This window comes from Pyxicephalus adspersus, chromosome 5, assembly GCF_032062135.1.
Source record: "Pyxicephalus adspersus chromosome 5, UCB_Pads_2.0, whole genome shotgun sequence".
In the NCBI taxonomy this organism is placed as follows: Eukaryota; Metazoa; Chordata; class Amphibia; order Anura; family Pyxicephalidae; genus Pyxicephalus; species Pyxicephalus adspersus.
Genome location: NC_092862.1, coordinates 40,637,182 through 40,658,981, shown reverse-complemented (window position 1 = coordinate 40,658,981; position 21,800 = coordinate 40,637,182). Strand labels below are relative to the sequence as shown.

The window sequence follows — 21,800 nt, the reverse complement described above, 5'->3', positions numbered from 1 at the left end:
TAAATGCCATAAACGTGCCTCAAGGAAACGTCCTGGTGTAGATAAGCCCATTGGAACACATAGGGATTTCAAACACGGGCTCAGATAAACACTGGGGAAACTGTCCATGTAGACTGAGCCTTACACTATGAGTTTCTTCTAACATAACAAGTAATCATGGTTTATCACGACATGAAAGCTTTTATAGCTACCTGGTGCACAGCTCTGCTATACAATAATAGAAAACTCCAATTCCAGCTCAGGTGGTTTAGGATAATAATCAACATACACTCCCCCTCCTCCACCACACCACAAACAAGTCACCGATAGTCGGGGTAATTATCCCGACATACCAACCAGACGCCAGCACCACCGACAGTGCCAGCCGAGGACACGCCCACACGTTTATTCCTGGCCACACCCCTTCCAGACGGCTTCCCCAGACACCCAGTTTTGGAGGCGTGGGCGTGGCTCTGCTGTGTCACGTGACGCAGCAGAAGCGAAGGGTGGGATGGGCGTGTCACGGAGCTTGACAGAGGGGGAGGAGAAACAACAAAGCGGTGGAGCCGGTAGAAGCTGTCAGTGAGTTGGAGTCTGGAGCGGGCGGACGGGGCAACAACAGCAGCAGCGGCAGGTGAGTCAAATCAGTGGTCAGTTCTCTATAACTACTCCCCGGTCATGTGACTGTACCATTGCCAGGCAACGCTTCTCGTACTGCCCGTCACACACAGGGAACGGAACTGTTGCACGAGTGTACGAGGCTGGCATAGCTGGGACTTCCCATGTGTCTGCACTTACATCACCGTCACAGTGATTGCATGCTAACCACCGGGGACATATAGCGATCATAGCAACAACCCGTGTGTGTGCCATCCTCATACCACACCCACACACTGCCAGCACATGCCATGATGGGCGCTGCTCTGTGCACCTCTATAGGCGGGATGGCAGTGCCTAGATCGGTGCTGCAATCAGCATCCTGACTGACACATGACCAGGAAGTGTCACCACTCATGCTGCACGACTGTGCCTTGGCAGCAGCTGATCATGTGACCAGCAATGTGCAGGAGGAGGATGGGACTCATCACATGCAAAGACATAGGACTGCACCAGATGTCTTTATAGCAAGCATCATCTGTGTATAACTTGTTGGAAGTTAAATCATGACTCTTCACATACCTCCACTTCCTATTAATGAGCTCACATTTACTATAAACAGGATCCCATTTACAACTCCCTGCAGCCATTTATGTCAATAGCAATATATTCTGCTTAATGGCCATCGCCACTTTTCTGATTGGGGATGGCAGCTGGTTGACCCCCTTGCTGTGACTGGTCGGCCCTGATCTCCTGTAATGCACTTTGTGTGCTCATTATTAGGGTTATTGAAGTGCTTTGTGCCCCCGGGGACTGATCTCCATCCCCCAGCTGCCTGCTCTCCACCACTAATGTATGCGCTGAATCAATGATTAGGCACATTTTAGGGACTGATTGTGGGGGAAGGCTTCCAATAAAGGAGAAACAAACCCCCTGTGACAGCATATACAAAGAGGAGCAAGCACCCATTGTATGCAGCCATTACTAAAGTGTCCCTTATGGGTGACATTCATGCATTTCTAATATCAGGAATGGTTAATACAGCTCAGTCTGCACAATGACTTGCACTAAAACCTCTCACAAGACGAAGATATAATTCTTATTATGTGATTCTGAAAGCTGCCTAATACTAAGCCTTCCTAAATTCATCATAGGTTTACATTAATATGTGTAAATGCCCTATTCCTCATTGGGGGCTTGATCGGAAAATAATAAAAATGGTGATCAAGAAACAAACAGGTATAAAAATCTTACTTTGTAGCATTTTAAGGGGTGCAGGTTCCTGCAGATATAATTATAATGGACTCTGTCATAAAGCCAGTTGGCTGCCATAGAAGCAGCTTGTCTGATGTCTCAATGTCTCCACTCCCATTCCAAGGCCATAATGACTCAGGGAATTGGTTTAGTGTCCCTGCCCCTGAACTAGCATGAAGAATGACTTCTGCCAATAATTGTATTCCTTCATGACAAAGTCACTTTAGGATCAGCGTCTCTCTGATGTAATAATGTAATTCTTATGGTAAAGTAAGTAAATAATGTGCTAAAATGATGCTATGCATCTGGACAATCTCCATGGCCAAGATTAATGTAGTCTTTGTTGTATACTGTCAGTGTCTGTGGTTTGTATGCCCTGTAAAGCCCAACCTTACAATACCTGCAATGCATTACTCTACTTCCTAGATTGTAAGCTCTTCGGGGCAGGGCCCTCTCCTCCTCCTGTGTCACTGTCTGTATTCGTTTGTCATTTGCAACCCTCTATTTAATGTACAGCACTGTGTAATATGTTGGCGCTATATAAATCCTGTTTAATAATAATAATAATAATAATAATAACTCTGAAAATTGAAATAGGATTCAGATTTGCATCATCAGCATGAGTGAACCCATCTGTATATTGGCTATAAAAGGGACCAACTTAATGTTCTTTTAAATATTAGAAAATGCTGTGAGATTCTCTTTCAAAAAATCCTTTCATCCCCGTCAAATAATCCCACAATACAAGCATGGTGTGAACATATTACTACAATATTAGGTGCATTTATCTAGTACCATGGACAGCAGTACAAGAGGCAACGAGGGGTTAACTAGTATGAAAAGAAAATATAAGGTGCAGCATTGGACCAGTGTGATTGCACAAACCCTCTGTGTATTTCTTGTTATTATCACACCAGTATTCCCTGGGTGCATGTTGACATAGCTGATTATTATGAACACAGCTCTTTATTTTCTCATTTTAAAGGAGCTTTATAAAATGTAACCCATAACATGCTACTTTTTTTATTTTAAATAGTGTTAAGATTTCCAAGCCAGCATTCTTAACCTTGGCACTTCAGCCCATACTCTGCATAATACAGCAATAATGAGTGGAAGACCCCTTGTAATAGTGAGAAAGACACCTCGGGTAAAGATAAACTGATGGGTATTTGGGTATTGTGACCCACAGTCCCAACAGTCGGCCAAACTACCTGCTTAGAGCTGCATTTACCCCGAGTGCCTGCAGAACCGCAAGCTGATGGTCACTTCGCCCCCTTAACTTCTCCTACCCCTAGCAGCAAGAGCTGTCTTAAACTCGTTGGGTAAGTCCTTGCTGCTAGGGATAGCAAGTGTTAGTGGGACCATCATCAAGCCATGCTGCCAAATCCTGGATGCAGAATTGTAATATGGAGGTTCCACATTTGTAGTTCCACCAAAACTGCTCTGACCTATTTGGCCTGATTTAATAAAGCTCTCCAAGGCTGGAGAGGATACACTTTCATCAGTGAACTTGGGTGATCCAGCAAACCTAGAAGGGATCCGGTCCAGGATTGAAAACATTTGCTAACAAACAGCAAATTCCCTGGATCACACAGGTTCACTAATAAAAATGTATCCTCTCCAGCCATGGAGAGCTGTCATAATTTAGGCCCATTGAGTCAAGGACTCCACAAGTTAGTATCTAACACCCAAAATTTTAGCTGATGAGTTTTTAAGTCATACTGTTTCCACTGATCTGCATTCTTCCCAAAGACCATTCAGCTGCCATCTCTTTTCTGGACCACTTAGGAACACCCCATGGTTTTGGAGATTCTCTGACCCCACCCCACCTATCAGTGTTGTCACTTACTCCTTATGCCTGCCTTTTATTCCTTCCTCCAATGCACCACAAATTTACTGTTCACTTGCTGCCTAATTTATCCCACCATTTAATAGGTGCCAGTGTAATAATAATAAATGATAATAAATGTTACTAATTAACCTGTAAAAAAATTATGTGACAAAACTGTACATGCATTAGAAAGTTTAGTGTTTGTTAGCAAACCTTTTGTAACATTCTACAACAATCTTCTACCAAGATTTGTGATATTTAAATAACCAAAAACAAATATTATCCAACATGGAAAATCCAAAGCAAATGCTGGGAACGTCAGTGTTCCTTTGGTTAAAAGAAAAGGTTATTTTGTAAAGAATGTCCTGAATCCAACTTTTCCCTTGGTGCAATAATAACATTACATATGTGAGAAGGTATCCTAGCTAGTATTTCAAGGCAGAGTACACAGAGACCATATGATTCCATGTATACAATGTATATGTATGTATATCTATCCAGCAACCACTGAAACACTTTTTTAATCACCCAGAAACAAACATTTTTGAACAAAAACACAGATTTTGTTAATGACCAGGCCCCTGGAAGGCATTCATTCAATTTCCCTATTCTCCTCATCTCATAAAATAGATTGGCCTGCACTTTTGCCTCTCTGCATTAAACATAGATGGGATTTAGAGCCATTGGGATCCATTTACTAAAATTAGTTAGACAAGCTATTAAGTTTAAGTTACTATACTTCCTCTCAGCTTTGAAGGACTGTACTGTAAATTACCAGCCATCCTCATCTGCTACTGTCATGTAAAAAATGAGCAGATGGTCATTAATTTATCTGGATTAATTCATGAAGGAATGTCACTGTGAGCTTCTCTTATTGCATTCACATCCCATTCCACAAATCTAGATAATTCTTTCTAAGTTCATTGGAGTACTTTCTCTTGAAAATAACACAATGGTCCTGATTTATTAAAGCTCTCCAAGGCTGCACGTTCATCAGTGAAGCTGGGTGATCCAGCAAACATGGAATATTTGTTAGCAAATGACATTGAAGAAATCCATTCCAGGTTTGCTGGACCACCCAGCTTCACTGATGAAAGTGTATCCTCTCCAGCCTTGGAGAGCTTTAATAAATCAGGCTCATTAGCTTTAGCGGACTCTTCACTTTTTCACTCTTCATTGCATTTAGGGTGGGACAAAATATATTCAGCTATTTACTAATATATGAATCATTTGAACAGATGCACCCAAAATTTGGCCAGCTTTGTCTAGAATATAAGAGATGCCTACCAAGACTAGTTGGTATTGGAGGGGTTTAGCTGTGGAAGATTTTTCTCAGCCATAACTTATTAAAGAATAACAACTTTTGCACCACCTGGTCGCACAAGTGATTCAGCACCATACTAAAAGTGTTTCATTTTGCTGGGTATGATGATGACGGAGCATACCATGCAATCTTGTAACTTCACCTACATCACCACCATTGCTCAATTGACTTGTGCTGTGATGTGCAACACTCCTATTATCTTCTTCATCATTTCATGCACCAGTCTGTCAGCCTAAATATTTTTACTGCCTCTACCCCTTTGTGCTACTTCACAGTCATTGCTTTCTACACCCACAGACACTTGTTTCAGTCTCTAATTTGATGGCAGCAGCTTTTGTGGGCTTCATTCTTCTCCCAATGCTCACAAGTCAACCTTTATAACCCCTTCCATTCCCCTGGGTCCCGCACTTTCATAAGCTGCCCTCTTATGTCTGATCAGTCCATAAAAATATCTGATTCTTCTGTTTTACCTCTAATTATATAAAAAGTTGCTTTTTTGTCTGCTTCCTTACTTGGTTTGTCTAGACCAGGGGTGTCCAAACTTTTGGATTCCTGGGACCAAATTGATAGAAAAAAAATGTCTGGGGACACACAATAATTACACAAACACAAATGCTAGTTGATGAGCAAAAGAAAAAGGTTGAGGAGGTCCCATGTCTGCCATCAGTTATAAAGAAGTACATATCGCTTAGTAAAAAAAACTTCATTGATGTTTTTGATATTTTTTTATTGTAAAAGATGTAAAAGAAAAAAGGGAAACATAAAACTAGTGTGATTTTTGACATTGCATTTGAGAAACCAACTTATCAATATCTGGTTCAATGGAAGTAGTTGCAATTCTCAATGAATTCCCAAGGTGATCATCAGATATTTAGGTTCTCATTTTACTCTTGGTGTGCTTCATTCTTGAAAATAGTTGCTCACAAATGAAGATAGGATCTATAAAAGTCCATTAAAGAGATGTGATCAACTTTTGCATTTATCATAATTATACTAACTGTAAAGGGTATCAGATGATGCATGAGGTGGTGATTAGATGGAGTGCTCACCTGGCTAAACAGGAACCGCTTAATAGTAGATAAGCACCTCTTCTGCTCTGCTTTCTGCTCTTGTAAGCCGCACATGCGCACAAATAGCAAGAGTGTGCTTTCACGAGAGTGGGCAAACGTATGACATCGTTCCCGCAAATTGCGGAAGTGTATTCTGCATAATGCCATCATACAAATTTGCTCTGGGCCGCATTCGCAGCCATCCTGGGTTGAACACCCCTGGTCTAGACCTTTTACCTGATTCCCAGGTCAGTTCAGGATTATTATTGCCTTCCCTATTCTGCTCCTGTACTTGTGTTGCATTTCAATTTTTGTTGTTTGATTTCCATGTCCTACTGTTTGGACAATGACCACTTTTCTTTGTGGTACAAAAACAGTGGTTCTGAACAACCTTAAATCTATTGAATTGTATCTTTGAAAGCATTTCCCCAATCAGTAATCTTCCATACTCCCCACTGCTGTGACCTACTGTCATTCTCTGCTCACAAAATCTGCTGCCATGCCATACTCCTATTACTTCTAATATGTCATGCTCTTATATGTACACCATTCTGTCCTGCTCCTCTTCATATATTTCTGGTATTTTATAGATCTATGTTTTCTCACTCTGTTCCCTTATTCTCAGTCTGCACTTTCTACCTCTCTGCCTTCTTTTTGAACCTCTGTCTAAACCTTTCTTTTAATCTACCCTGTTATTTTCTCCTATGGCCACATTTTTTCTTGGTAGCCTTTGTCCTATTGTTTTCGTTTTGAAATCCAATTAACACAATCTCACTATTTTACCATTATTATTATTATTATTATTATGATTAACATATTACATAGCGCTGTACATTAAACAGGGGTTGAAAATTACAGACAGATACAGATAGTGACACAGGAGGAGAGGACCCTGCCCCAAAGAGCTTACAATCTAGGAGGTGGGGATGTATCACACAGTAGGGAGGGGGAATATTTACTAATAGGACATACTGTATTTCTGCTGCTTTGAAATAATTTATGGCATTTAAAACCAGTGCAGAAAAAATTGCACAGTGAGCAGTCTGAGATTGGTGTATATTTTAGTGCTCCTTTCAGCATGTGCTAGAAAGTTTGTGATGCCTCTCCCAGTTCATGTGGACAGCTTTGGTTTTTCCTCTGTCATCTGTTCATTATTTTTCTAGGAAATCCATGTAGACTTTCCACAGTAATAAAGCTTATTTTGGGAAAAACAAAAAGGTCACATGGAATTTGTCAGTGTGCAAAATACTTCAATGACTTTGATTGCATCCTCTGTCACAGATTATCACATCAAGTATTGTCACCATACATTATCAGTCACTGACTGTCACACCAGCTCTGGTGTCACTAAGGTATCACCTAATAATGTAAAGTGCAATCTGCCACTGACTATCATACCAAATGATTCTTCAGACCAATGTTCCTATGTCTGTATCAGGACAGGGATATGGCAGCACTGAAGGTTTGCATGCTCCTATGACAAAAGTTTAATTCCATTCAACCCATAATAGAGCTCTGTTATAAATATTTATATAGGACTCTGAATATAAGATCGTATTTGTTACCTTTTTATGGTCTAACATGTTTTATAAAAAGTCAACAAGATTTGAAGCGTTGTTCAGGGTAAACATTGGATAATATTTTGAGACTTGGTAGTGCCGTTTCCTTCACATTGGCCTTTAGAATGATATTCCATCCATAGTACATGTAACCTAATAGAGCCATATTGGAAAAGTTTTGCTATCTCAATAATGTATTTGGACATAATATAATATCTGTTCAACAACAAATAGACACCATGGACCTGACTTAATAAAGCTCTCTAGAACTGGAGAAGCCAGAGTCCACCACAATCTATCTATCTATGGTCTATCTTCTCCAGTCTTAGCGAGCTTTAATAAATCAGACCTAGCAAGTAGAAATGTTATATGTTGCATCAATTATTCAACATTTACAAAATTACTACAACTCACACCCTATCCAAGAATTACTCTATTTAAGCATAGTTTATGGATGCCAGATATTTATCAGTGAGTTCTCATTGTTCTTAGTCCTAATTTATAATATAATATATAATATAATATATTTTGTTGGTCAGAAGGCTCCCACAATTGATTGATGTGATCTAAGGTAAATATTATGGATTTAACAAAGCTCCCTATTGCACTTTGATTTGGAAATTAATGTGTAACGGTACAATAAAGTAAAGAAAAGAGTTTCAAAAAGTACATCTGTACTCTTTGCGTGGTCACAAGATTCCTGAATTATTAATAGCCTCATAAATTTAACAATAAATAATTAAAAAGGCTAAAAGTCTAACTTAGGAATGTCATAAATGACAAGTTAAAACCTTCACTGGATTTAGCAAATGAAAACGGCTGCAGTTTAAAAATAGGTTATTCAGGTTTCACAGATTTTTTGTAGTGTACATTGTTGAATGAGTTATTTTTGCATTTGTCTTGCACTGTTTGCATTGCATCATGGGATGTCTGATTTTACCAATATTGTACTTCAAAGCACCGGGAATTTCTTTTCAACCACTTGTGAAAACATTCCAAAATGGTCCTATTGAAGTATATGGAAGCTGTTTAATGGCAGATCCTGAGATGCGGCATGAAGCATCCCAAAGCTGCATCACAGGCAAATTCCTGCACAACTAAGGATTTCAAGCACTCTACTTTATTTCAGTGGTAACCACGGCTTTGGGGCAGTTGAAGGTGGTCCCGCTGTCCACAAAGCCTGTCAGTCCTTGTCAGTGGTAGTGTGTAACACAACTATCAGTGCCCTGGGAAACCCAGGTGACACAAATGCACAGTAAAGTTGGTGCTACTATAGTGTGATTCCTACCATCAGTTTTTGTTCCTACCTCACATTCTATTTATAGCCTAAGACTCCAGAAACTTCTTTTTTTACCTTAGTAACCAATATAGCATCAAAGCAACTGCCCCTACTAAATAAAACTACCTCACCTTCTATTTCGTTAAAATTCCCATTAAGATTAGCCATTGAAACCAGTAAAAACAAACATACCCTTACAAAAAAATGTTGTTACAAGAGTTTTATACTGGAGTGGTGCAAAGTGAAGAAACTTTGTCACGATATCTCCTCCAACATGGTCGCCTGGTTGAGAAAAATTCCTGCTGCAAGTGCGATGGCTCAGTGATGTTGACGAACAAGAAGGTCCGTGGACTTAATGTGCTGGTATGGAGGTGCAAAAGAAAGGGTTGCCAGTCCGTTCAATGAGTAAGAAAGGGGAACAAATTCTTCCATTACACTCATTTGAACGGAAGACTCCACTGTAATTTGAAGCTCTGTGAAATTTTAGAGCTAGTTTACCTCTGGAGCATCCGAATGTCAATGGAAGAAGTGCCAAAGCTTACTGGTAGATCCACAAATACTGTGGTTTACTGGTTCAATTACTGTCGGGAAGTCTGCTCCGAAATAGTATCTGTCACTAGGAGAGGAAAGCTGAATGGTACACCATTCACTATGGGCACACTATAGTAGGAATCACACTATGGTAGCACCGTAAAGTCTCTTATCCATGTCACCTGTATGACACCACTGGACCAGCATTGACAAGCATGGCTTCACTGGCAACAGGGATGTATGGAAGATATTAGATGACACCTCCAGACCTTTACAGTTTGGATTTGCCTACAAGAGTGAGCAAAGATTTGGGACTCATGAGGTGCTAATGAAGATGATTTGGAGGTTTATTCAAGTATTTCTGGGTGCTGGCAGTTTCCAGTTATGTTGTTAATATAATGCATTTGATGATAGATTTGGTTTAGTGTATGCTTGATTTTTAGAAATTAAAATAATAAAACATGATCCCAGAAGTCAAAATGCATATCTATATGGATTAGAGTACTTTCTGATCACTGCTGTTTTATAATTAAATTCAGTTTAATAGAAGAAGTGGTGCCTACACAATGCTATTGCAACGAACAGAGGTCAGAAGCTGTGGGAAGCTGGGTTGTCCGTGCAGTGGCTGCTCAGTGTAACAACCGGAAGGATGTGAGCCCCAAATGGGATGAGGTTTAGTGTCTCAGGAAACACACAACACCCCACAAGGGATGATAGACTTTGCTGCAGAGGGCTCTTGGGTTGTGGCCCCGGGTTTTGGCCCTTGGATAAACCAGCGCAGAAAGCTGTGGAGTCAAGTAATTAGTTGGCAGGCAAACTCCTAGTCAGAAACTGGCCAAAGGAAAAGATAAGCAGGGAACAGACTTTGTCAGAATCTTGCAGGGATTGCTAAGAATAACATAACCAAGGATGACAGAAATACAGGGGTAACTAGATAAACTGTACCTGGGGCTAGGGTGAAAATTTCCTGTTTTCTTTATATTCTGTTTATTTTTGCATGCATATTCTAGCCATACATTACTAACCAGACTGCCTTTTACACCATTAATGAGATATGTAAGACAATAAAATGCCAAGCAGACAGCCTGAGAAGATAGCTTCCCCATATGCATCTGTCCTACTCCTATACTCTAAAAATCATAAAAATTGTTGTATGATACAAACTTAACCATACTCCTATGTGTTAAAACCACCCATTAGGAGCTACTGAAATATGATTGTCTATTCTCCAGTGGAAAAATAATTCATTATATTTAACATTATTTGTAATTACACAGTTGCACAAATTAGGTATTAGCTCCTTTTCCCTTTCGGATTACACAAGTCTTTTGCATTAATAAGTAGGCAAAAATGACATTAGAATTTAATTGCATAAGATGAAAACAAAAATAGGGCAGTGCTTTTGCTAAAGGCTATGGGCATGTCAGAGAAGTGTAATTATCTCGGATAGTCTGAGCAGTCAGGGTGGTACTCTATGTAGGACAGTGTAGAGGTCACAAATACCATGGAATGTTGTCCCTGTTACAAGCTTTTTACTGGTACCCAGGAATAAGGTGTTGGGGAAATGCCCTGAGTCTGGTGCATCATATTTGTTTTTTCCAGCCTGTACTGGTACAATTCTCAGCCCCCTCCTCCTTGTGTTTGTCTGGAGAAGGGCTGTCTCAGCTTGGCACTGGGGGAATTCAATACACAGGAGGGGGCTGCACGGATTGGCAGAAGAAGCTCATTTAAAGTCACAATCCTTCTTCAAGAGTCTGTCAAGGTCTGTACATGCATACTGTATGCTTTTTTTCTATTTGCCAATATTCTGTAATTTATTATGAAGTTTTCTAAAAGTGTTCTTGCTTCATGTTTGCCATGCCCATTCTTTTTCATGAGATTTAGGTATATAGGTAAATATATATATATATATATATATATATATCCTAAAAAGTATCAAAACAACGCAACACTGTAAACAGCCTTTCATTGTATCATGGTTTTTGATTTTTTTTAGCAGCAATGATGGTAGGGTAGCTATTGTTCGGATTAAAGAGTACCAATCACTAAGCAAAGTAAAGTGTTTACAAATCCACAGATAAAAGTTGGCATTTACACAGTTCTGGGTCAGGTCACAGTTACTTGAAATGATGCAGGATTGAATTGGTTTCATAAATGGCAGTTCTCATTCTTGGCTACCTACACAGGTGTTCTACTTGATAGCTAAATTCAGTTATTACACAAATACCAAACACGGTATCAGATCTGTCTTGATAGTGATATCTGAACAGGAGAGTTATATCTATAAACATACAGTTGAGCAGGAGACCTTTAGTCCTTGTTAACCATAGTTACCGTGTTTCCCCGAAAATAAGACACTGTCTTATATTTTGTTGGCCTCCAAAAAACACACTAGGTCTTATTTTCAGGGTAGGTCTTATATACCGGTATATATTTTTTTTAATGAAAAAAAACACCATATTCATGTAGAACAATGTACATTTATTCATGTACGAAACCACGAACAAACAAATGTAACAAACCTATTCTGGTGCAACAGTCTACATGTATTCATGTATAAGAATGTGCGTTTATTCAAATACAAGAATGTCATCTTCTTCTGGAATGTTGTCATAACTCTCCAAATCCTGAATTCTGGTCTGGTTTTCTTGCGACTCCAGTTCCTTTAGAACCAGTGGCCCCACTCTTTCATGTCTAGCAATGGCGCTCTCTTTAAAAGAATACTTCTTGTCCAAATAGCCGGCTTGTAGAGCTTTGGCAACACAGCTTTCTGTAATCTTTTCCCATTAATTCTTCACCCATGTCACCACCTCTTGCAGGCCAGGTTTCACAAAGTTTCCACGCTGATTTCTTTTCAATACAGTGATTCGTTGCTATTGGTTACTGAATTCAGCATTTTACTTCTTGCACTGTTACCGGTATTAAATCAGCCTGCTTGTCCTTAAAACCTGTAAAATCAGCACTCCAGGGCAATGATTGCTCACATTTTTCTTTCTTTTTTTTTTTTTTAAGTTTGGTGATGGTTAAAATAAAAAAAAAACTTACCTTATCGGAAGACGCGATCCCGAGTTCTGGCTTCTGACAGGCGAAGTGCATGTAGTATCACTCCGCCTGTGACAGGAGCCGGAACTACAAGGAAAGCATCGGCTTGTGAGGCTCCGGAGTGTGCACTCCCTCTGCCTTCACAGGGAAAGAACTCGGTAAGTACTATTTTTTTTTTTCTTTTTCTCCTAGGTCCTATTTTCGGGGTAGGTCTTATATTAGGGCAGGTTGAGACAATAGTGATAGGTCTTACTTTCGGGAAAGGTCTTACTTTCGGGGAAACACGGTATTACTAGAGTTAATAAGTTACATCAAATATTTCCATGTATTTGGGAACAGTTCATTGTCGGCCAAAAAATCAAAATAGCCAAGAGACATTTTCCTGTAATGTGTATGTACCAATGGTTGTCTTGCCTAGCAATAATCCTCCAATGTCTGTCATTAGGAAGGGGGGCTCTGAGAAGATCATGGTTGTTAGTAAACAGTTTGATATGTGAACAGCTCTGTTCTGATCATGTGCTGAGATCCTGCTGTAAGAACACTAAAAAACAAAAACCTAGGCATTTATTTCATACTACTAAAACCGGTATTTAATATTAGCCTGACAGTGGCGGCCTAAATATGAGAAAGTCATTCTTAGATAACACCATTATAACACTGGATTTAACTTTTATTGTGCTGTGGTCTATGATGTCCAGCACTGTAAGAGTGGTAAATGCCATCTGTAAATTTGTGACCATGCTGATTTCCTCTTGATAAATGCGGCAGCAGTAGTAGTGAAGTAACAGGTAAATAGTATGATTAACAATTAGTAAGTACATGAACTGTTGATCATTGATGTACAGTTGTTACAGTTGTACAGATGGGACAAACACAAGAATACCATTTATTTACTAAAAATAATGGGACTTTTAAGACTATCCAAGGAATTGTCTCTTTAAAAGTCAACCTTTAAAAAGTTAAAGTTTCCCTATCCTAAATATATTTGTATATTTTTTTCCAAGACCTAAACAGTACTACAGAGACACAACCATTCATATTAGTGCTTAAACAATTTATAATCTTCTTTTCACAGTAATACAAGCACAAATGTACACGCACAGGAACCTTTTGGGAGCAAGCCAAAAACAATAGCTGCATGCTTTGGATTGTGGGAGGAAGTTATTAGAGTACTGAAAGGAAACTTCAGAAAGCATGGGGAGAACATACACACTCCATGTAGATAGGGTCCTTGTGTGAGCATGCTAAAGCATTGTTAAATCTTTGTTTAAAAGTTTATGTATTGCCTTATGCACATAGATGCTGTGGTCAAAACTTGTATGTTGTGCTTCACTGGGTAATTTAAGGTTACTACACATTTTATGAAAAGATGAAAGCCTCTAATAAGGGCATCATCCGATTACTATGCAGAGCCCTATGAGTCTGAGTCAGTGAACATAGAATACACCTCACTCCACACATTCTAATCTGTTTTACACCCAGTGCAAACTTGTTTTATTAGGCTGAATCCTTATCTAATATCCTTGTTTTATTGTCTATAACAACCATCATTATGTGTTAATTTTACGGGAAAAAAAGCGAATGAGCAGTTCAGTTAGCGTTTATTTACTAAGCCTATTCACACAGAAAACACGCCAAATAAACAGAACAATAAAATAAAACCTGGCCACTTGGCCCCTAACTGACTGTTAGTTCCCTCACTAACAGTCCTGTGCAACCTACTTTTTTTTTTTTTACTCTCTTTGCGCTTCTTCCAGCTCACAGGCCAGTAACAGGAGCCTAGCAGGCCAGTAACAGGAAAGAGCAGGCTGGGAGTTTATTAATTGCCAGGATGGGTTTCAGCTGGGATAATTTACTCCTAATCATCCCAAGCCTCTTTAGCTCCCCCACCTGACCACAAAGCCCATTGTCCTACTGCCTGGTTCTTCAGTTCCACCATCAGGTCAGAAAGAAAACTGCCTGATCAACCAGAGAAATATTCCACATATAATCTGTACCTTGGACAAAAGTATCTATGGTCCTGGATGAAACCCCGTGTCCTGGATGAAACCACGTGTATTCCTGCCCAGTGAAAACTGCAGAAATATTTAAAATCCGAATACTCTTATATAAAGCTAGCAGCTTTAACTAGAATAGTAGCCGCTTGGCTATCATCTACTGCCTATTGTAACGCCCTTTTGGATGTTCAGATGATAGACTGCCTTGATGTCCAATAAGTCCGAATGTTGGGGGGGCTTTCTTTATTTTCAAAATGCAAGGTTTGCATATCAGGGCACCAAGGATTTAGGAGCTTTTTCAGCTTTCCAAAATGCTGTGTGCCTATACTGCATGTCCTTATGCCACTATGGTACTTAACAATGTTTAGGGTATATGTGGGTATATCAACAGACATAAAAGTTGCAGACGTTACTAGATATCTATCTCCCTCCAGTGCCACCCAAAGCCTCCTGCCTTATCCTACAACGTGTAATAGCAATGATAGATGGTACTACGACTGTGGTTAAAGTGACATGTAAACTAAGATTCACAAATCTTATATAATGTGTAAAACCCACTGGCATACTTTAGGCCATGCATGTCCAAAGTCCGCCTCGGGTGCCAATTGCGGCCTGTGTTCAGATTTCCACCGGCCTGCAGCCTTTGTCATAAAATCAATATTATGCGGCCCGCCAGCACTGTTGACCACAGTATAAAATACACGCGTACAGTTGATCAACCGCCTTGCAACTATCAGCCCGCTACTCGGCGGGCATAATCAGCAGGACGGGAGTCCCCATGTCTGCACAGGGAATCCCTTACGTCATTATAGTGGGCGTGTGCTGTGAGGGACCCGCATGGACCGCGCCCACTCTGATTCCAAGAACTTGCTCTGCAAAGAGCCCACACTAATATCGGACTCCGTGCACAGGGAATCCCTCACGCCCCCCTGGTGGGCATATGCTGTGCGGGATCCACACAGACCACGCCCACACTATCCCTGAGTACGTGTTGAATGGTAGGCCCACACACATTTTCACCTCACCAAATCTGGCTCTCTTTGCAAAAAGTTTGCACACCCCTGCTTTAGGCAATCATAGCATAATGCCTAAATTAAAGTTAATTGTGGTTACACCTTGTGCTAGTCATTCAATCATATTTCTAGAATGGCCAACAACTGGTTGTTATGGGTTGCTAAATTTTGCAGATGATCACTTTGTTGTCTTCTTTTTTTATGAAATAAACCTGCATGAAATGTATTTTTCAATTTAACATAAAATGATTGTTTTGAATAATGCTTATATAATTTTTGACAGTGGTGTCTTTAAAAGTTCTCTACTTACTGTACTGCTAAACGCTTCACTTTTTATGTTTTAGAGTCATATTGCTGGGGCCACTTTTTTGACAAGTTGTGAAAAAGCTGAATGCACAGGGTAAGACGCTTGAATTTGCCAGTAAATACTGTTGATGTTTTACCATTTGACTTGATTTACCATTTATTACCAGAAATTTTATAGTGTTAGTGATGTGTATATGCAGTGTTTTATACGCATAATGACTAATCTGAACATTCAGAATTATTGTCAGACAGAATTGTTAATATTGTAGAAAGTTATTAAAGTAATATATGTATTCACTTTTACAATATATATGTATCTATTACAAATATTAATTTGTGCTTATAGAATGTAAAGTTTGGCTTTCATTCATACTGTAAGTTTACAGCAAATGTAGAGCAACTCTCTCTGTACCTATAAAGCAGGGATATGGGCTGTATCAAGTACACCCATAGAATAATCTGCTCTTACAGCATTTCATTATAACCTCTGGAAGGCAGCCAAACCCAAAATAGTAATCTGCATTGGCCTGTCTCACGTATAGGTTGCGATAAATGACAGGGGATTATTTCTACTGAGTATTTTTAAGCATGGTTTATCTCAAGGGAATATTTTTGCCCGTTTTTAGTTAGTTAGATAGTTAGATATACTGTTACTAATTCTTATGTATGTAAATCACATCAGAGTTCAGTTGTATAACTTATTTTGTTTTATCTACTCTATAAAAAAAATGTTTTATCTACTCTATAAAAAATGTTAACAGTTTTTGGAATTCTTCTGGAGTTTTTTTTGGTACCAGAATTTACACTTCCACCCAATGAAGTGCCATGTTCGCACAAATTCTAATAACGGTATTATGCTCTGAAAATGGATTTCCATAATGTACAAATGAAAAGGTAACCATAAAATGCAACTTTAAATAGAGATGTTGACTACTGCTGCAAGAAAATCAAAACAAAACAAATTCTCCATGTATCAATATACAAAGAAGGTTTAATTCAATGACCGCCCAAGACTAATGGATCATTGCCACAATTTATGTAAAAGTCTTAGGCCACGTTCACACATGCAATAGTTGTTGACAACCGATCAGTCGATAATCATTACCAAAAAAAAAAAGCACAACGACGAAGATGAATGAGCAGTGTCGCTGGAAACAAACGACAATCCCGGCGGGTCTGTTTGGGCGATGATCGTTTGCTATCTATTGTGTGTGCGGTCATTCAGTGATCGTGGACGGTTCTGCGGTACACTTTCTCTGGTACACGTCATTTCCTGCATTGTTCAAACAATCTTATTTAGTGTGTGCTACAATATTGATGGATTATATTTGAACATTGTTGTATCGTTACAGCATGTACAGAATCATGCACTATACAATCGCTCAAAATAATTGTGAATAATCATTGATCTGTCATTAGTCGTTCCTTAGGCTACGCACACACCAGATGACTCTCGTTCGATTATCACTTCAAGGCTTGTATCGGACGAGAATCTGATGTGTGTACAGCAGCCGTCTGATGTCGTTCATGGATCTGGCTTGGCGGATCCACAACCAACAAAAGACTAATGACTGCAATGCAAGTGACAGGGGGAGAGAACAGCAGAGTGCCACTTGCTCGTTTTCCGCCCTCCCTTTTCAAAGGAGCAGAATGGTGCTGTATGTACAGTGCTCGTTCATTCATCTTTCAGTCTGATCATTTTCAAAGACAGAAATCTAACGTGTGTACATAGCCTAAGACTTTGCAGATGCTAATTGGCCTAATGACCAGCTTTTTTCCTATTTGGTCTGTACTCACATTTGTCACTCCCTTTTTTGGATGATTCAAACTCCCAAATGACATACATTCCTAAAAACACAATTTTTACATGAAGAGAGATACATAAAATGCTCTATATATGTATAAGGGATCAACATATTTTCAGTGCTGTTCAGAGTATATATAATAATTCCACTTTCTAAAGGAAATAGCTCTTCAGAAAGCGGAAGTATTTTATATGTTCTCCAAGCAGTCAAACTCAGATGCTATCCAGGCCAATTCAAATGAAAGCCTGTGAAGATTTAGGCTCACTTTCATTCCTGGAGACATTTGGTGACACTGGACAGTAGGTTTACCCTCTCACAACTTTCTACAATTTAAAACAAAAAACTTTTGCTTTTTACTTTACCCTTGAACTTCAGACGGATAGATATAACCAATAAATGTAGTTAATTTGTAACTAAAATAGATGTGTGAAGCACCTAAATCTGTTCTGATATCCACATTCCCTATTACCCTGTAATTTTCTGCTGTGCCAAAAGTCTGACACTTTTGTGTGTACACATCAACTATTTATGGATTTCATTTATATATGTAGCCATTTTTTTCTGAAATTCATTTTTTACATTTCCAGAGATTCCAGTCAATTTACAATCTGTTTATGCCTGGAGAAAGACTTCCAGCGTATCCAATCACAGACAGTTACAGATTCCCTATAATGTAATCCAATTGTTATCACTTCTGTGGGTTTATGTACAATTCTATATAAAATAAATAGATTGCAAAATAGTTTTTTAAATGGGTAAAGCTGAAGGTAAATGCTAGTTTTGTAAAAGCTTTGCCACACAACCCTGTCTTACAGAGCAAAATACCTGATTTTTGTTTCTGTTGCAGTTAAAGCAAAGTTTTATCTGTTCTCTCTTATTCAAGCAGCCCTGCTATCAGCGTCACAAGATTCAACACATACTTTAATAGAAGTGCTATCACTTTCAATAAACTGCTGGCAAGTTTCAGTAAGCTTCAGCTTCTCTAGAAAATTTTGTTCCACGCTTAACGTTATCCTTGTACTATTTCCAATTTACACAGTGTTCCGACATTTTGGGAAATGGAGTTTTACAAGCTATGCATAGAAACAATTTCATATGTAGATAATAAGTACACAGAGCTGATCCTTTATATTTATAGACAAACACCTTATATAATACTGTAAATTACCCTTTAGATATATTCTAATAACCAGATTTTGATGCTGAATATGTTGCACAGCAATACCACTGAGACATATGGCTATTCTATAGGGACTCTGGTTAGCTGAGCTAGTTGAATAACAGATTATATACTGATTTGTAACATGAGTATAGAAAGTTCTATTCATATATAAATAGAACTAAGACACCAGTAATAAACCAAATATATCTGCAATTTTACAGTAATACTGTGTACATTTTGCCTTTTTGTTATATCCAATCTAAGCTGATTAATATGCTAATTAAAGTGTCACGAAAGCTGTTGTAAAAAAAAAAAAAATAGTCCACATAATTATCTGATTTGTGGAAATTAATGTGATCTAGAGACAAGGTCACTTATGATGTAAAGAAAAGTACAATTGCCAAGCCTTATAATGAGAATGACATATTGAAGAAGGAGAAAAAATAGTTTTTTTATGCAGAAACAGATTAAGTGTATTGTATACAACAGCAGTATTTAGAAAGGTACAACTCTTAACATAGTTCCTACCTAACATAGTACTTCTATGCTAGGCAAAATATCATAAAGACAAAAACATAGTCTTGTCTCAATTCCAAACGCATTGCGCCTATAATGCTTCTTCAGGGGACTTCAGAGACATATATTTATCAGTATACTTCATGAAGTGATGTTAAAAAATGAACACATGCAATGATCCACTACAGAATAATGAGATGGCTGGATGTCTTCCTTGTGTTTTGTTGGTTACTAATTAGCAATAAATTCTCAAGGACTAATTGTGAGAGGAGGGCCCTAAGAGGATAACCTCCCCCACCCAGTATAAACAAGGTTGCAGGATAGATTTTATTTTATAGGAGAAAGTGGATCCGGTACTAATTTGGTGCCTAGGTACATTTGAATTTTAATATTTTGGATAAATTGATTTTGTATCCAAAAGTATGTATCTACTTTGGGTTTTGGTGTATTAGAGCAAAAAGTAGGTAGTCCATATAGAAGTTTTTGCTTTTGTAGGGGTAAGAGACTTCTTTCAGATATCAATGTTCTTAAACCAATATGGATATACAATATGATTTGTAATATGGTTGGTGGTATGGGAGCGGACGAGATGCCTACAGCCAGTCTCAAGGGGAAGAAACTGGAGTAACCGGAGGAAACCCACGCAAACAGGGAGAACCTACAAACTCCATGCAGATTGTGTCCTGGCCAAGATTTGAAACGGACACAACGCTGCAAAGGCCAGAGTGCTAACCTCTGAGCCACTGCTCTACCCTGTGATATAAGAAGTCATCTGTTGGTTTAACTCGGTAATTTAAAACATTGATTTATCTATTTTTGGTGGATTGACCTTTTAAAGAAATGGAACTGCATCCAACATAAGAGTGTTTTATAGTATTGTAATGAAACCCCAGAAACATTTTCTATCCAGGATCAGTCCATACGTAAACACTTATGTTGGATGCACTTTAGGATTTGATGAGCATAATAATATAAAAGACTTGTCCTCCAACGTTTGTATGTTGCTATAAAATGAAAAAAAATGATCTAGGTTATAGGAATCTTTTGAGTTATTCATCAGAGTGATAACATTTGTATGCATTAAACTAGCCATGGAAAAATAACATTTGGTCCAGCAGAGGGCAGTCTGGGAACTATAAGCAAGTTATGGAAGACTAAAGCTCAGTCCTCTGAGACTGACCTGCATTGTCACAACATATCTTCCAGTACACAACTCTTGCCTCTGTGCTTTGTCACTGAGCTGTTTTTATGCTCTTTGTTTATAAATAGCAGAAACAGGGCATCTGGAAAAAGCTACGCTCAAACGCCAGCAATGAAATACTGTTCTGGTAACAGGATTTAATGTGGTTATTGATGTTTTCACACTATGTAACAGATTTAAATGCTTGAATTATATGGAATAAAGGGATTCCAGTAACATGTGAGGCTGCATTTCATACAGATGTGACATGTAAGGCTTACCACACTACAGACTAATCTTTATTTTGATTTGTGGTTATTTTTATTCCATAAGGTATTTGAAGTACTATTTGTTTATGTTAGAGTGTGCTTTTGTGTTCATTTTGTATGCTTATTAGCAATCCCTATGAATTCCAATGCTTTCCATTATTGGAAATGTACTGAGAAACAATTTCTAAACATAGTTCAAAAGGAATATTTCTTGTTAGTGTCTGTTTCTTTTCTGGTTATTTTTCTCTTTTTTTCCTATCCTAATGTCCCTTTTTTTCTGTATTCTTGTGTGAAAGTCCCAAGAAACAAGCTAGATGTGAGCAGGTCACAGTGTCACATCATCAGTTACATTTACATGTACATCTCAACCTTTCAAAATAAAATCACTAGGAGATACAATCAACCCAGGACCCACTCTGACTTTATTAATATTATTTTTAGAGCCAACATATTACGCAGCTCTGTACATTATACAATAGGAGGGGAGAACTTGTGGTTATACCTTCTCCCTGACCGTTGCCATTAACAAAGCAAGGTATCATCACTGGTTGTGCTTTAAAGTGGAACTAAAGGTAAACTTTAAATATTTGCAACCAGGCAGGGCTTTATTGCAAAAAGGAACTAGTCATGTCCCTTCTGCAATAAGCATTCTTACTTACCTGGATACTTACTTAAGCTGTAAACATTGCTGAGCTGTGCATGTATCACTTGGTGATGGTTCCTGGGTTTGCAGGCACATCCCGACTTTCCCTGTGGTCACCAAGACTAAATTAACTCTTACACGTCTGCAGGTCATTATGACCTGGCCAATCAAGATGGCCAAAGATCGAAAGAAGATTGTGGTGCTTTATATAATATATGTAGGGTTTAGTTCCGCTTTAAATATACCAAGGCAGAGAGGAGAGATAGAGGTACAAGACCAGAATATTGTTGTCTGTGATAGACACCTGATCCATGCAGCTGTGAGCCAGAAGCATGCTTTCTGCTGTACTTACCAGTAGCAGTACAGTGGGGATTAGAGATTTACATAGAATACAGTTCCTCAATAATCAGGATTTGCAGCAAAGATTAAGGATTACAAAAGTTTAAAAATCAATAGGGACTTTA

The 21,800-nt window shown here is 38.7% G+C and overlaps 1 protein-coding gene across 1 annotated transcript in view; it reads left to right on the top strand.

The window, feature by feature from the left end:
- The first annotated feature begins 518 nt into the window (after positions 1 to 518).
- Positions 519 to 21,800, top strand: part of MAPRE2 (microtubule associated protein RP/EB family member 2) — a 115,539-nt gene continuing 94,257 nt past the window's right edge. Inside the window, exons 1-2 of the mRNA XM_072411250.1 lie at positions 519 to 613; positions 15,800 to 15,855. The gene's annotated coding sequence lies outside the window, so the exon portion shown is untranslated. The remainder of the gene's footprint in view (positions 614 to 15,799; positions 15,856 to 21,800) is intronic.